Genomic DNA, 14,048 nt, shown 5'->3' on the forward strand with positions numbered 1-14,048 from the left:
GATCTATGGCAGCAGAAAATCCCTCGAGAAACCAGGAAGATGTGGTCACTCGGGAAGATGTGATGGGGCTATTACAAGCTCAAGTAGCTCAACAGGAAGACGTGAACAGGCGTATTGCGGCTCAGATGCAGAAGATTCAGGAGCACTTGGATAAGCAATCCAGAACGACCACGAACAATAGAAATGAGGCTTAGCCGTTTGTGCTTTATCCCCAGGACTACAGTGGCGGAGAATCATCTGGATCTGGTCTGGGTGATGGGTTGCTGAAGCCGAAGTCTGTAAGGCTGGATTTCCCTCGTTTTGACGGTGAGTACCCGGAGACTTGGTGTTGTAGAGCTGAGCAATTCTTCGAATACTATAGTACCCCAATGGAGCATCGGCTATCCATCTCTTCCTTTCACATGGATGGCAAGGCGTTGGTCTGGTTCAGGGAATTACGGGCCAGTAACCCAGCCATTCCTTGGGCAGAATTCGTGAGGTCAATGCAGATTCGATTTGGTAGAAGCTCGTATGATGATCCGATGGAGTCCCTGTCAAAGCTAAAACAAGAAGGTGCGTTAGAAGACTATAAGAACCAGTTCGACACTCTGGCTCTGAAGGTCCGCAACTTACCCGAGTATCACAAGTTAAGCTGTTTTTTGGGGGGACTAAGGGACGAAATCAGAGTGCCTGTGAGGATGTTCAATCCTACAACTCTGGTGGATGCCTACTCCTTAGCTAGAATGCAAGAGGAATGCGTGGCTACGTGTAAAAGGTACCCTAGAACGGCTGCCAATTCTGGACAATTCCAGTACTCAGGCCAAGGGTTGAGTGTTAACCTACCGGTGGGATTTGCTAAGGGAAGTGTCATTTCCAATTCTAATAGGAAGTTTCATCAGGATCAGATCAAGCAGAATTTCCGACCACCAGGGGGAGGTGGGCTACCGGGCAATGAAGGGTTGAGACCGAGCCAAGCCTTGGTTCCGGTTCAAAAACTTACACAAGCACAGATGGACGAACGGCGACGAAAAGGCCTGTGCTATACTTGTGACACGAAATGGACAAGGGGGCATGTTTGCGTGGCTCCGAAGTTATTTATCCTGGAAGCAGTGGAAGGTGGGGAAGAGGAATTGGTCAAGAAATCAGAGCAGTTGGAAGAGGACCCGGGGGAATTTTTTATGGAGGAGTTTCCGGAAATTTCACTAAATGCCATTACTGGCAGTCCCAGCCCTAAGACTATGAGGGTAGTCGGTCTCTTGAGGTACCACCAAGTGGTTATCCTAATAGACTCTGGCAGCACTCATAATTTCATTGACATGAAATTAGCAGCCACCTTGGGAATTAGACCAGTGAAGCAGGATGGTATCTTGGTCCAGATTGCTAATGGACAAGAGGTGAAGAGCCCAGGCCGAAGCCAAAGAGTGGAAGTAAAGGTGCAGGGAACTGTATTTGGGACTGAGTTGTTTATATTACCACTAGCTGGCTGTGATATAGTGCTTGGAATACAGTGGCTAAGGACCTTGGGGCCTATCATGTGGGATTTCACCAAACTCCAGATGAAGTTCCAGTATGGGGGAAAGAGCTGTATGTTACTAGGGTTGCAAAGAGGGCCAAATGTGAGCTTTGCGGAAGGGGATTCTTTTAAACTACCGAAGCAAGAACAGAAGGGTATTTTGCTCCAGTTGGTGAGCCACTCAACAGGGTGTTGGGCAATGCGAAAGCAGGAAGGAGACACTGCAGAGCTCCCCAACTCACCTAGGCCCATTTTACCTATTTTACAGGAGTATGGGGATGTCTTCCAGGAACCAAAAGGGTTACCTCCTAACCGCTCTTATGACCATTCCATACCATTACAGCCCGGGGTACAGGCCGTGTCAGTCAGGCCCTATAGGTACCCCTTCTATCAAAAGGAGGAAATTGAACGGATAGTCAAGGAGCTACTGGAATCAGGAGTTATAAGGCACAGCAACAGCCCCTTCTCCTCTCCAGTCTTATTGGTTAGAAAGGCGGACGGCTCTTGGCGTATGTGCATGGACTACAGAGCTCTAAACAAGGTAACCGTGAAAGATAAGTTCCCTATACCTGTGGTTGATGAACTGCTAGATGAATTGGGAGGAGCCAAGGTTTTTTCTAAGCTGGACTTACGATCCGGCTACCACCAAATCCGAGTGGTGGAGGCTGACATTCCCAAAACAGCCTTCCGAACTCACGAAGGGCACTACGAATTCTTAGTTATGCCATTTGGGCTAACTAACGCGCCATCCACTTTTCAGGGCCTTATGAACCATATTTTTAAACCTTACCTAAGAAAGTTTATCCTAGTCTTCTTTGACGATATCTTGGTGTACAGTGGGGATATGGGGACACACCTATCACATCTGAAAACCACCCTTGAACTTCTAAGGCAGAACAAGTTATTTGCTAAGATGTATAAATGCAAATTTGGGAGTGATGAAGTGGATTACCTGGGTCATATAGTTACTGCACAGGGAGTATGTGCTGACCCAGAAAAAATTCAGGCAATGGTGGATTGGCCATTCCCGAAAAATATTAAGGCATTAAGAGGATTTTTGGGTTTGACGGGGTATTACCGTAAATTCATCAAAGGCTATGGTTCTATCGCTGCCCCTCTGACTTCTATGCTTAAAAAGAACTCATTTGAATGGAATGACTCAGCTAGGGAGGCTTTTCAGGCCTTGAAGGTTGCTGTAACCCAAGCCCCGGTTTTGGCCCTACCTGATTTTTCTAAACCCTTTATTATAGAATGTGATGCCAGTGGAGTTGGCATAGGGGCTGTGTTAATGCAAGGGAAGCAGCCTATAGCCTTCCTTAGCAAGGCGCTCAAGGGTAAAGCACTATACATGTCCACCTACGAGAAGGAACTATTTGCCCTAGTCACTGCAGTTCAGAAATGGAGGCCCTACCTCTTGGGACAACCTTTCTTGGTAAGAACAGACCAACAAAGCTTAAAGTTCCTGCTGGAACAGAAGGTAGGCACCCCCTTCCAGCAGAAGTGGATAACCAAACTGCTTGGTTACGACTTCCTAGTGGAGTATAAAAAAGGGGCAGATAACCGGGTGGCGGATGCTCTTTCTCGAAGGGAGGATTGGGTTGAGGAAATAACCCTTACCTTACTTTCTATTCCTACCCCTAGCTGGACAGCGGATCTGAAACAGCAGTATGCAGAGGATGAAGACCTCCAGCAACTATGGAATAAATGGAATAACAATGAGCTAGATACCCGGAAATACTCTGTCCGGGATGACCTTCTCTTGTATAAGAACAAAATCATCCTGGGGCACTCTCCTCAACTTAAGACACAGGTATTGACCTTTGTACACAGTGATCCTACAGCTGGGCACTCCGGGTATGAGAAGACTCTACATAGGGCCAAGCGAGATTTCTTCTGGAAGGGCATGAGGCGAGATATAAAAAATTTCATCCGAGAATGTGAGGTGTGCCAGAGGTGCAAGTATGAAAATACCTCCCCTGCTGGGTTACTCCAGCCCCTCCCTATCCCTACCAAGGTTTGGACCGACATCTCAATGGACTTCGTGGAAGGACTTCCCTCCTCAAGGGGACACTCAGTGATATTGGTTGTGGTAGATAGGTTATCCAAATACGGCCATTTTATCTCCCTATCTCACCCCTACACAGCAGCTATGGTGGCTCAGTTATTCATCTTCCATGTGTTCAAGTTACACGGCATGCCGCAATCCATTATCTCGGACCGTAACCCAACATTTACCAGTGCGTTTTGGGGTGAGCTATTCAGGTTGCAGGGGACTACTCTTAAGATGAGTACCAGCTATCACCCCCAGACAGACGGGCAAACAGAAATAGTCAACAAATGCCTGGAAAACTACCTGAGATGTTTCACTCAGGACAGTCCTAAGCATTGGACCAATTGGCTGCCCTGGGCAGAGTATTGGTACAATACTTCCTGGCATGCCTCTACAAGGATAACCCCATTCGAGGCTGTATATGGGATCCCTCCACCCCGATTGCTAAGCTACATTCCGGGCACTACTCGCGTAGAGGCAGTAGAAAAGGTGCTACGTAACAGAGAACAAATTCTCAGTCTTCTCCAACACAACATGGAAAATGCCCAACAACGAATGAAAAAGTATGCAAATTTAAGGAGATCAGAGAGAAATTTTGACATAGGGCAAGAAGTCTACCTGAGATTGCAGCCGTACCGGCAGTCATCCGTGGCATACCGCCGAGCCCTAAAACTTGCTCCCCGTTTTTACGGGCCCTTCACCATCATCCGCAAGATCGGCGATGTAGCCTATGAACTGGATCTGCCTCCAGATGCCCGCATACATCCCGTCTTCCACGTGTCCCAGCTTAAACCAAAGTTGGGGTCGTCGTCTTCGGCCCTACCAAGACTTCCGCCAGTTGATGCTCAAGGGGTGCTCCATCCTGAACCGGTGGAGATCCTTGCCCGTCGTTCGCGACCGAAGGATAATCGACCCTTCATCGAAGTTCTTGTTCGTTGGGAAGGACAAACAGCGGACGATGCCACGTGGGAGGAGTATCATACTCTCGCAAACGCCTACCCGCACCTTGTGGGCAAGGTGCTTTGATAGGGGGAGGTATTGTAACGGATAAAGAGCTCAAGCTGGAAGATGGAAGAAAGGTGAAAGCTGGAAGCTTGAGAACGAGAAGATAGATGAGGAACAGGATGGAGTTGAAGTCTCGGGAAGTCGACTGAGTTCTGAGTTAAAGGAAGTGAGTGGTTTGACTGACGTACACGTGGCAGCTAGATATTAAATAAGAAGTTGAGTGTAGCCCAGCTGGAAGGCTTGCTGAGGGGCTAAAACGGTGCGTTGGACATCTGCGTTCCATGGGGTGCTGATTGTCGTTTTTAGCCACTCTCAGTCGTTGCGTTTTATGCATTAGTTATAGCGTTTTATTAACTGTCTTGTAAGGCCAGTATATAAGGCCATAAGAGGGAACAGTAGGTTAGCTTGCTTGTTGCTTATTGCTGTGAAAACAGTATTGGAGGGAGGGCATCCTCGAATTTGCCGCTTATCTGTAATTTTCAGTCTATTAATCCATTACTTCCACCATTATTACAAAAACCTTCATCAAATTCATCTAAAACCATCCTTAAATCAGTGACAGTGAAGTTGACTGTTACATAAAATAAAATCTATCAAAATCATAAACATAAAATATACCAACAAAACAACTACCAAAATATCCAAAATTATCAATGGTTAACACACCTTACCTACACACGGCTAAATCCACAACCGGCCAAACAGAAAATCCAAACAAAGACCATTCAACCAACCTCAATCACAGGTACAGAGGGTCACACGGCTAGAATCAAACACACACCCACGCGCACACACTGGCCGAAATAGGGGAGAGCAACACTAAAATCATTTGGCCAAGCATCACCGCACACACGGCCGAACAGCAAAACAGGAGACAACCCAAACATCACAAAAACAGGGGAGATCATCAAGTAAACACAAGAAATCAATTTCAAAAACACATGTATTCAACCCAGAAATCATCTAATCAAAATACCCAAACTAAATCAACATTTAACAAGAAATTACCTAGAGGATCTCTGCTCAAACACAAAGAAATCTACCGGAAATCACAGCCCTGGCACACCGGCGATGATTGCCGAAAATCGCGTCTCAGGCCACCGGACTTCGCACCCATCGGAAATCATCGAAGGGATGATTTTCAACCCAGTCGCCGGAAATCACTTTGACCCGTCGGAAATCGGCTTCTGATTTCTCTCCCTGCCTCTCGAGTTCGCCGGAAATCAGACCCACGGAGGATCGGGCCTCACGGCTTCTCTCTGCGTCTCCGATTCTCTCCCTCTTCAATCGGTCTTCTCTCTCTCTCTCTCTCTCCCAATTTCATCTCTCATTCTCGGTCTCTCTATTCTCTCACCCTCTCGTTCTCTATCTCTCACTCTCTCAATCTTGCTCTCTGTATCTCGTCGGAAGAGGAGGACAAGAATGAAAGAGGAAAGACAAGAGAAACAAGGAAAGAAGAAGGTAGAAGAAATAAAAGAAGGGAGCGTTAATTACCTTTTTTCCTATGAACTACCAACTTTTGCACAAATTCCTCGTGAACTATCAATTCTATCAAAATAAAATATTTAACTACTAAAGTTTCACGTTTTTCCCTGGTCAATCAGAGGGTTTAAATCTAACGGTCAACCAATCACGTGACCATCACATGCGTTTTTATTATAATTTTGTTCTCTTTTCCCTCATCTTCCTCGGTCCTCTCATTCTCTTTGTTTCTTTGTTTGCGCGCGCGCTCTCTCTCTCTCTCATCAGATTTTTCGCCAAAGAAGAAGAAGAATTCGAAGAAAATCATCCCTACAAGATGAAATCCCTAAAAAATTTTAAAAGATAATCAGATTTAAACACTCGACAACAAACAACCTCAGAAAATATTATGGAAAACTCATTTCCACAAGCACACGTAAAGCTTCTCCATCAAACGTTTAGTCTCTGCAACTCATTTCTGCTTTTACACGTAAAGCTTCTCCATCAAACGTTTAGTCTCTGCAACTCATTTCCACTTACAAGACTGAGAATCCTAAACACTTCATCGATGAGAGGGTGAGCTGGTTGGGACCCATCGTCAACGTTTTCGGCGAACCGACTATGTTCTCCGCCGACCCAGAATGACCTGAATGAAGCTTTAAGCGTAGTTCCGGGATACATATTGGTTTAAGATTGCAGTGATCATTGATTCAAACTTACAACCGCAGCATTGTTTGAGGAAAAACTATGAAAGAAAGTGCTACAGGAGGGACATCATAGGAAATTTCCACAGTTAACAAGTATTACCGTTCCAGTAGTAGACTTAGAAGACAGAAAAGTGCGGTGCTTCGTGCGTGACAAACCGAAATCACAGACCTGCAGAGAGAAACATGATATTAAAAAACAATAATCAATTGACTTCTCTCATCAAACAATATGTCAGTCCCTCTATTTAATAAATGAAACAATGAGCATAGTCATGGAATTTTGCTCTTTGAGTGCCAGAACTTGGTTTGAGCAGAGCTTAACAATTCATTTTTTTATCAACAAGGAGAATAACCTAGTTTTTCAGCCAAGTTGTGGTTTATCCACGGAAAATCACCAGATTGGGATACATACGACAGACACCAAACAAGAAAATAGCAACCGGACGAACTGAATACCAAAACAGGGGCAAACAGAGCAACCTGAAAACACTGCCATTTTAGCATCAATTGGCTCCAAACAAGAATGTTAATATTGTATTTTCCTTAATCTTTATTGATAACTGATAAAATTTTCGATGTTTTATATAGATGAGGTTTTACGTGAATGCTATGATTTTTAAGCAAAGGATGATCAAAGATCGACTGTTTATAGATATCAATGCAGTCAAAGTATTATTCAACAGATGACACTTGTCCAGCTACAGCAACAAGCTACAGCCACGTACACAACAACAAGCCACCTGGCAATTCTCCCTCTTAATTTAAAGCTACACGATTGATGGTGGCCATGGCCCATGGCCATGTGGCATGTCTGAGATGGCTGTTGAGGATTCTCTCGAGCCAACTCTAAGTGGTGTCATAAACTCTGATCTTCTCCCTTCTTACCCGCATGCAATCAAACACAAAGACATGTGAAAAATCCATGGGGCTGACCACCTAGTCCATTTGAAAAATCAGCACCGTCAAAATCTCGATCTCAACCAGTAGCTTAGCTTCAAAAAGTGTCTTAATTTGTTGATGGATAACTACTTTGTGTAATAGACAAGAGAAATAACACAAGGCTCTGGTCTAGCTAGATGGCCGGCCACCTTTTGTTCATACGTATATGGAGAGCTTTCGTCTCAAGTTTTCTTCCGTCCACCTAATAAGTAAAAACGACATGGTAAAAGAGATTGTGAATCGACGTTGGTTTTGCAAAAAACAATGGAGAGTAATGAGAGCGATGGGAAGAGCACCGTGAAAACAAGAGGCCAAAGTGACTTTGAGCTTCTCTGCCATTTGTGTGGGTGAAGGATTAAGAAAATGAAGGTGGCGAAGAGTAGAGCTGGTACTTTGAGCTGCTCTACCATTTATATCCATGCATTTACGCAGGTTGGACGGTGGGGATGAGTGGTTGATGAATCCGACAATGGGAGTCAAAAAGGTAAAAGGGGTTGGAGATGGGGTCCACGATTCAAAGTACATGAAGAAATATATAAAATAAAAAAGGAAAATGATAGGCTATTTATGTGAGGGCAAAATAGGAAGAAAAAAATAATAAAAACGCATTTGACAGTCACGTGATAGGTTGACTGTTAGATTTAACCCCTCTGACTGACGGAAGGGGGGAAACAATGTAACTTTGGTAGTTTGATGCTCTATTTTGGTTAAGTTGGTAGTTCATGAGAGATTTGTGCAAAAGTTGGTAGTTCATAGGGGAAAAGGTAATTATCCCAAGAAGGGAGGATGCGTGAGAGTTTTTAGAGGGTAGTGGGTGCATTTTATAGGATAATATGAGGACATATTATTTTCTAAACTATGGTTAGTTTTTATCTCAGGTAGATTAATCTACGTTAAAGGTAAAATATCTGTAGATATTTAGATTAACTTATGGTTAAGTTCTATCTTAATTAATTTAACCTGAGTTAATTTGTAGATATTTTACAAAACTTACTAGTTACGTTTTTACCGTAGATATTTTTCATAGATATTTTACTCGTAGATATTTTCACATCGGGTCTTTACCATTTTGATCCAACTCATTAGAGTATAATTTTAAACCCATTTTAAGTCTAGTTCATTTCATTATTAATATTATTATCTCAATAATATTATTATACTGATAATATTATTATACCAAATAATATTATGCCAATAATAAATATTATAATATACACACACACACACACACACAAAGTAAATATTACACAATAATATTATATACCAATAATATTATATCAATTAGCTCACTGAATATTTCAGTCTATCTGTTAATAATTAGTAATATTTATTAGAGTCTAAAATAATATTATTTACTTATAAAATCATGGTTTACTAAGGAATATTTATTTTCATAAATATTCATGTAATTTTATAAATTTTTCGAGAATTAATATTGTGTCTGAAGACACATAATTTTATTAATTGCTAGACGTGAATACTATTTCCTACAGTATTAAGCCGCTCGAGCGACAAGTTTTGTGGATCTAGTGTCAACTCTAGACTTGTCTATTTAATTCAGTCTTAAATTCTAATTTAAAACACTCTATTTCAGGGTTTAAAATATGGGGCTTTATAGAGGCAACTATGTGGTCTCGTGCTAGGAGGCATGCATTTTGTAGTACAGTTAGATGGGCATGCATGCCCTTTCTTATCTATATGCACTACATGCTGATTTGTTGATGGAAACTATAATGTTTTGAAGAATTTGTGTATGTTATGAAATATATTAACACGTACTTTGATATTATTTTCTTACCTTAATCTATATGGCTGCATGTGTAGTTGAGGTAAGAATAATTTGTAGTGCATTTCTCATACGTTCAATGATACGAGGTAATAGTAAGTAGCGTCACGTGAATAAGGCATATATATATATATATATATATATATATAGTGGCTTTTAGCAAAAAAATAAAAGTAATAACAAACAACTCAAAACTATTTTCACATTTACGTCACATTCCAACCAAAAATCAAAAACTATCTGGCCACTACAAAGTTTTGCCAAAAAAAAAAAAAAAATCATTTTACAATACCCAAAATCGGAAAGAAGAGTAATAAGAGGATTATATATATAACGGCTTCCACCATCAAAATTCGTCGTTTCTTTCATTTTTTTTTTTTTGTTCTTTCACCTAAATGAGAACTTGATTTAGTGGCTCTTTTCAAAAGTTGAGAATGCAAATAAGTAAATAAAACATCTCCTAGATAAGCTTCATGACCCGGTGGTATTTTTTTCGAAAGAAAAAACAAAAAATACCTTCTAAAACACATCAGCAAACATACCTTCGAGTGTTGGTGCAGTTTATGGACTTTAGCATGCAAATTCGACCCGACAAGGCTCGTACCCACCCCTAAATGGGAATCATATTTTGAAGTGACTTTCGAGTGTTGGTGCAGTTTATGGACTTTAGCATCATAACGATTGTTGTCCAGCTCGGATGAGGGTGTTAAAGTAACACAAAAAATGGAGAACCCGAGGCACTCATTCAGTACCATCCAGACGAGGCCTCATATGGAGGAGAACTTGTGTCTCTCATTCGGTGTTTGTTCGAGCGAGTTTTGATCAGAGAGGGTTGTTCGATCACTGTCCAGATGAGTCACGGACAAAACAACTCGTTTGGTGTTCCATTCAGATCCAGTCCGGATGAGCATGCATGCTCCCAAATTTGAAACTATGGTTTCTAGCAGAAGATTGGGGAACTGTCTAAGTCTAGTAAGGTTTTAGGACTATATAATTCAAATCGAATGTAACACCGACATATTATATTGCAAAATAGTTCAGGAATGAGTTTGCAATGCCTAATTAACGAAGGATTTAAGCAAGATTTGTAAGTGAGCTTACACCCAACCGTAAATTAAATTAATTTGTTTACATGACATGTGTTCTATTGATTGATTGAATGCATTGATGCCTTGCAATTAAAGGCTCAAAGAAGGCCCCATCGAAGTACCGAATGAAGGGCAACAGTCTTCCATGAAATCATTCATTCAACTCATGCCCCACGATCATCTGCACCGGACCAGTTTGCGACTGTTGCAGCTAAGGTCACTTACCGCATTGTTCTTGCTAAGAGAGGGTTAAGACTTTCATACATAATCGATGAACACTATGGGTTCATCGGATCCATTTTTTCTTCTAGGGCTTGGTTGTCTTTTACAACCATTCTTGCCTTTCCCAATGTAGACATTGTTCAAGAGTTCTACGAGAACATGTTTAGCTTTCAAAAAGAACCGCTTAATGTGATGTCCCAAATATTATTTATGTTTTTAAGAATAAAATTTAATATATGAATGACTAAGATTAATTTGACGACTAGAAAATACAATAGGACGCGCTGAGAATATTTTATGGTCCAATGAAATAAATTATACAAGAAAAAAGTATGTGGAAATGAATTAGAATGGAAATAGAAGATAAAATAAATGTAAAAATGGATATATTGAATGGCGCGTCCGGACGTGGGTCAAGCATGTTCGGACGGCCTATCATGTAGGCGCCGACCTACTGGAAATTAGGCGCGTGTCCGGACGGATTGTAATGCCGTCCGGACGGCTAGCAAAACGAATGGCTTATGTCTACTTAAATGGCGCTCGTCCGAACGCTGGTTAATGCCCGTCCGGACAAGTCTGGTATTAAAGTGGGCAGAACACCCATTTCTCTCTCGGCAGCTCCGTTTTTCTTCTTATTTCTATACAGTTTTTCCATCTAAAAACCTTGATATTTTGAAATCCAGCTGTCCAATCTTAGATCCAACTTCGATAACGTAATCCTCGAAGCCCAATCTACATTTTGACCGAACGTTTTGAGGTAAATCGCTAAACTCGCATTTTTTGAGATTTTTAATAAATCTTGTAGAAATGAGTTTAACTTGGTATTTTCTCTAGATTTTGTATGGTTTGGAGTTGCTAGGAGCTTCCCGAGCATTTGCTATTGGCGTGGCAAATTTTTGGTAAGTTTTCATAGACCCTAGTTTTTGGGTATTTTGTTAAAATGCTATTTTATTGTGATTAACTCTAAGTAATGCTTATGGGTTAGCAATATTGTCGTTATTAAAGTGATTAGAAATTGTGGATACATATTTAGGAATTTTAGGGTTTTATGGGTAAATTAGCAATATGGCTTTTGAATGATTCAAAATGCTACATAGTTTGTTTATTGATTAAAATACTAAATAATACAATGTATTGTGTTTTTAGCGTCACTTTTCAATTGAGCTTAGAGTCGTTTGAAAATTGGGAGCACAAGCGATCTAAGGTGAGTATTCTACTCGCTGAGAAAATATATATTTTTTTATGTATATTATGGATTTGTAAAATGTATATTGTTTTTTGAATCTGAATCGACCATATAATGAAATATATGTTTTGGATAATTTGAATAGTTTGTTTATGTTCAATTATATCAAAGATGTTTAAGAACTGATGCATGAGTGAAGTGTGTTGAATTGTTTTAAAGTGTTTGAGTGTGTGCTGCAGTTGGGATTTAAATTATGCAAATTGTTTGAGAGCATGTCATGTTGAAACTGTTTATGTTTTATGAAGAAACTATGATTTTAATGATTTCAAAGTGTTCGATGAAATGTTGGATTTGTTTAGTTTTAAGAGAACATGATTTAACAACTACATGATTTTACAGCATGATACAGTAGTGAAACATATACTAATCAGGCACAGAGCATGGAGCATGTAGTATAGAGCATACATACAACAACAATACAACAGTAACAGAATGTAATAAACATAGTTAAGCAGCAGTTATCAACATCGTGGGGCACCTAAGCCCCTGTAAACCCAGTTCATGCATATCATATATAGCATTGTTTTATGAGTGTGATGTTTTTATGCTATAAGTAGTTTTTACCAGACGTGTTGGTATGCATAAGTGGCTTAAATGAAAATAGCTTATGTATATTTCTATCGGATGGTTGCATGTGTTTAAGAAACATTGAACTTGAAAATGCATGGATTCATGATTGCCCAAGTGCGAGTAATGGCATGTCTATGAGTAAGAAGGTTAACTGTTATTGTTCTTCATAAAAGACATGTTAGCATAATTGAGTTTAACTCTAGTGCTCACATGATCTACTGACGTTCAAGGCATGAAACTGAAATACGATTGGAGATGGTGTTGGGAGTATTATGTTGAAGGATGATATCCTAGTATGGAAGAGTAAGATGCCATGTTTTATTGCTTAAGACTTATGTGTAGACGTGATATCTGTAATGGAGTGATCATGTGCACATAAGTCTGAGCCACCATTCAAAAGTATCATTATAGAAGGGTCTATATGTAGAAACTTTCAAGGAGGGATGACTGGAACTTCTACATATGTTCATAGCTATATAGTATGTTTTAAATGTTTTTTGGATAGTCGATGTTTACTGTATTAACTATTGGTAAATTGTGGCTGATATAGTGCTCTCATAACTAAAAATAAAAGAAAGGTTGGTTCTTTGCGAAAACTCAGTTAGTTTAAAATCACTAAGGTCTTAGTATGTTTTATACTGAGACGGTGGACTCATTCTTTCACCTATGCGAATGTGGATACCACCACAACCGTGTAGATGAGGTTTCTTGGTTGCAGGTACCGCGGATGTAGATGATGACTAGTTTGCTTAGCATATGAGGTGGTATGATTGGAGCATATCGCGACAGTCATATGCCAAACTCATGAGTAGTCCGTATTTTTGGTATTTTGATATGGCTCGTATCCTATGTGATGCATGTATTTGTTGAGCCTATATTTTGGATATGTAATTATAGTAATATGTTTTTATAAGCTTTAACCAGTTAAAGATGTAATTGGCTCTTGTTGTAATTAATGGTTATGATTAGATGTATTTCCGCTTATGATATGTGTTCCGCTACACATTGATTATTATATTCCGCTGTTAGATGTAATTCTGATGATCTGGTGCATGTTATGGGGCATGTGACATATGTTGGTTGAGCAACATGTAGTCGTGCCACTGCGATGGCTCGTTTTTACGTTTGTATTATAAAAAAAAAAAAAAAAAAAAAAAAAAAAAAAAAAAAGGGTGTCACACTTAAATTTAGTATGATTCTTAGGAGAGTTCAAATTGAGGTCACTCTTGACCTCATCTCTACTGCCTTTCCTATTTGAGGGCTTCAAACACTGAATATCCCTTCTCTGACCCAGACTTTCCTTCAAAGTCTTCGATGAAATAAGTCTTTGTACCTCCCAAGGGTCCCTCTTGGCCTGATCATATGTCTCATTTCTTTATTGGGCACATGCCAAACCCCATGACATTGCTTGCCAAAATTATCTTGACCAATCTATGGCATATCAATAGGCATATAGACATTAGTCTTGATCAGGCACGCTTC

Source organism: Alnus glutinosa, chromosome 6 (genome assembly GCF_958979055.1).
Source record: "Alnus glutinosa chromosome 6, dhAlnGlut1.1, whole genome shotgun sequence".
Taxonomy (NCBI): domain Eukaryota; kingdom Viridiplantae; phylum Streptophyta; class Magnoliopsida; order Fagales; family Betulaceae; genus Alnus; species Alnus glutinosa.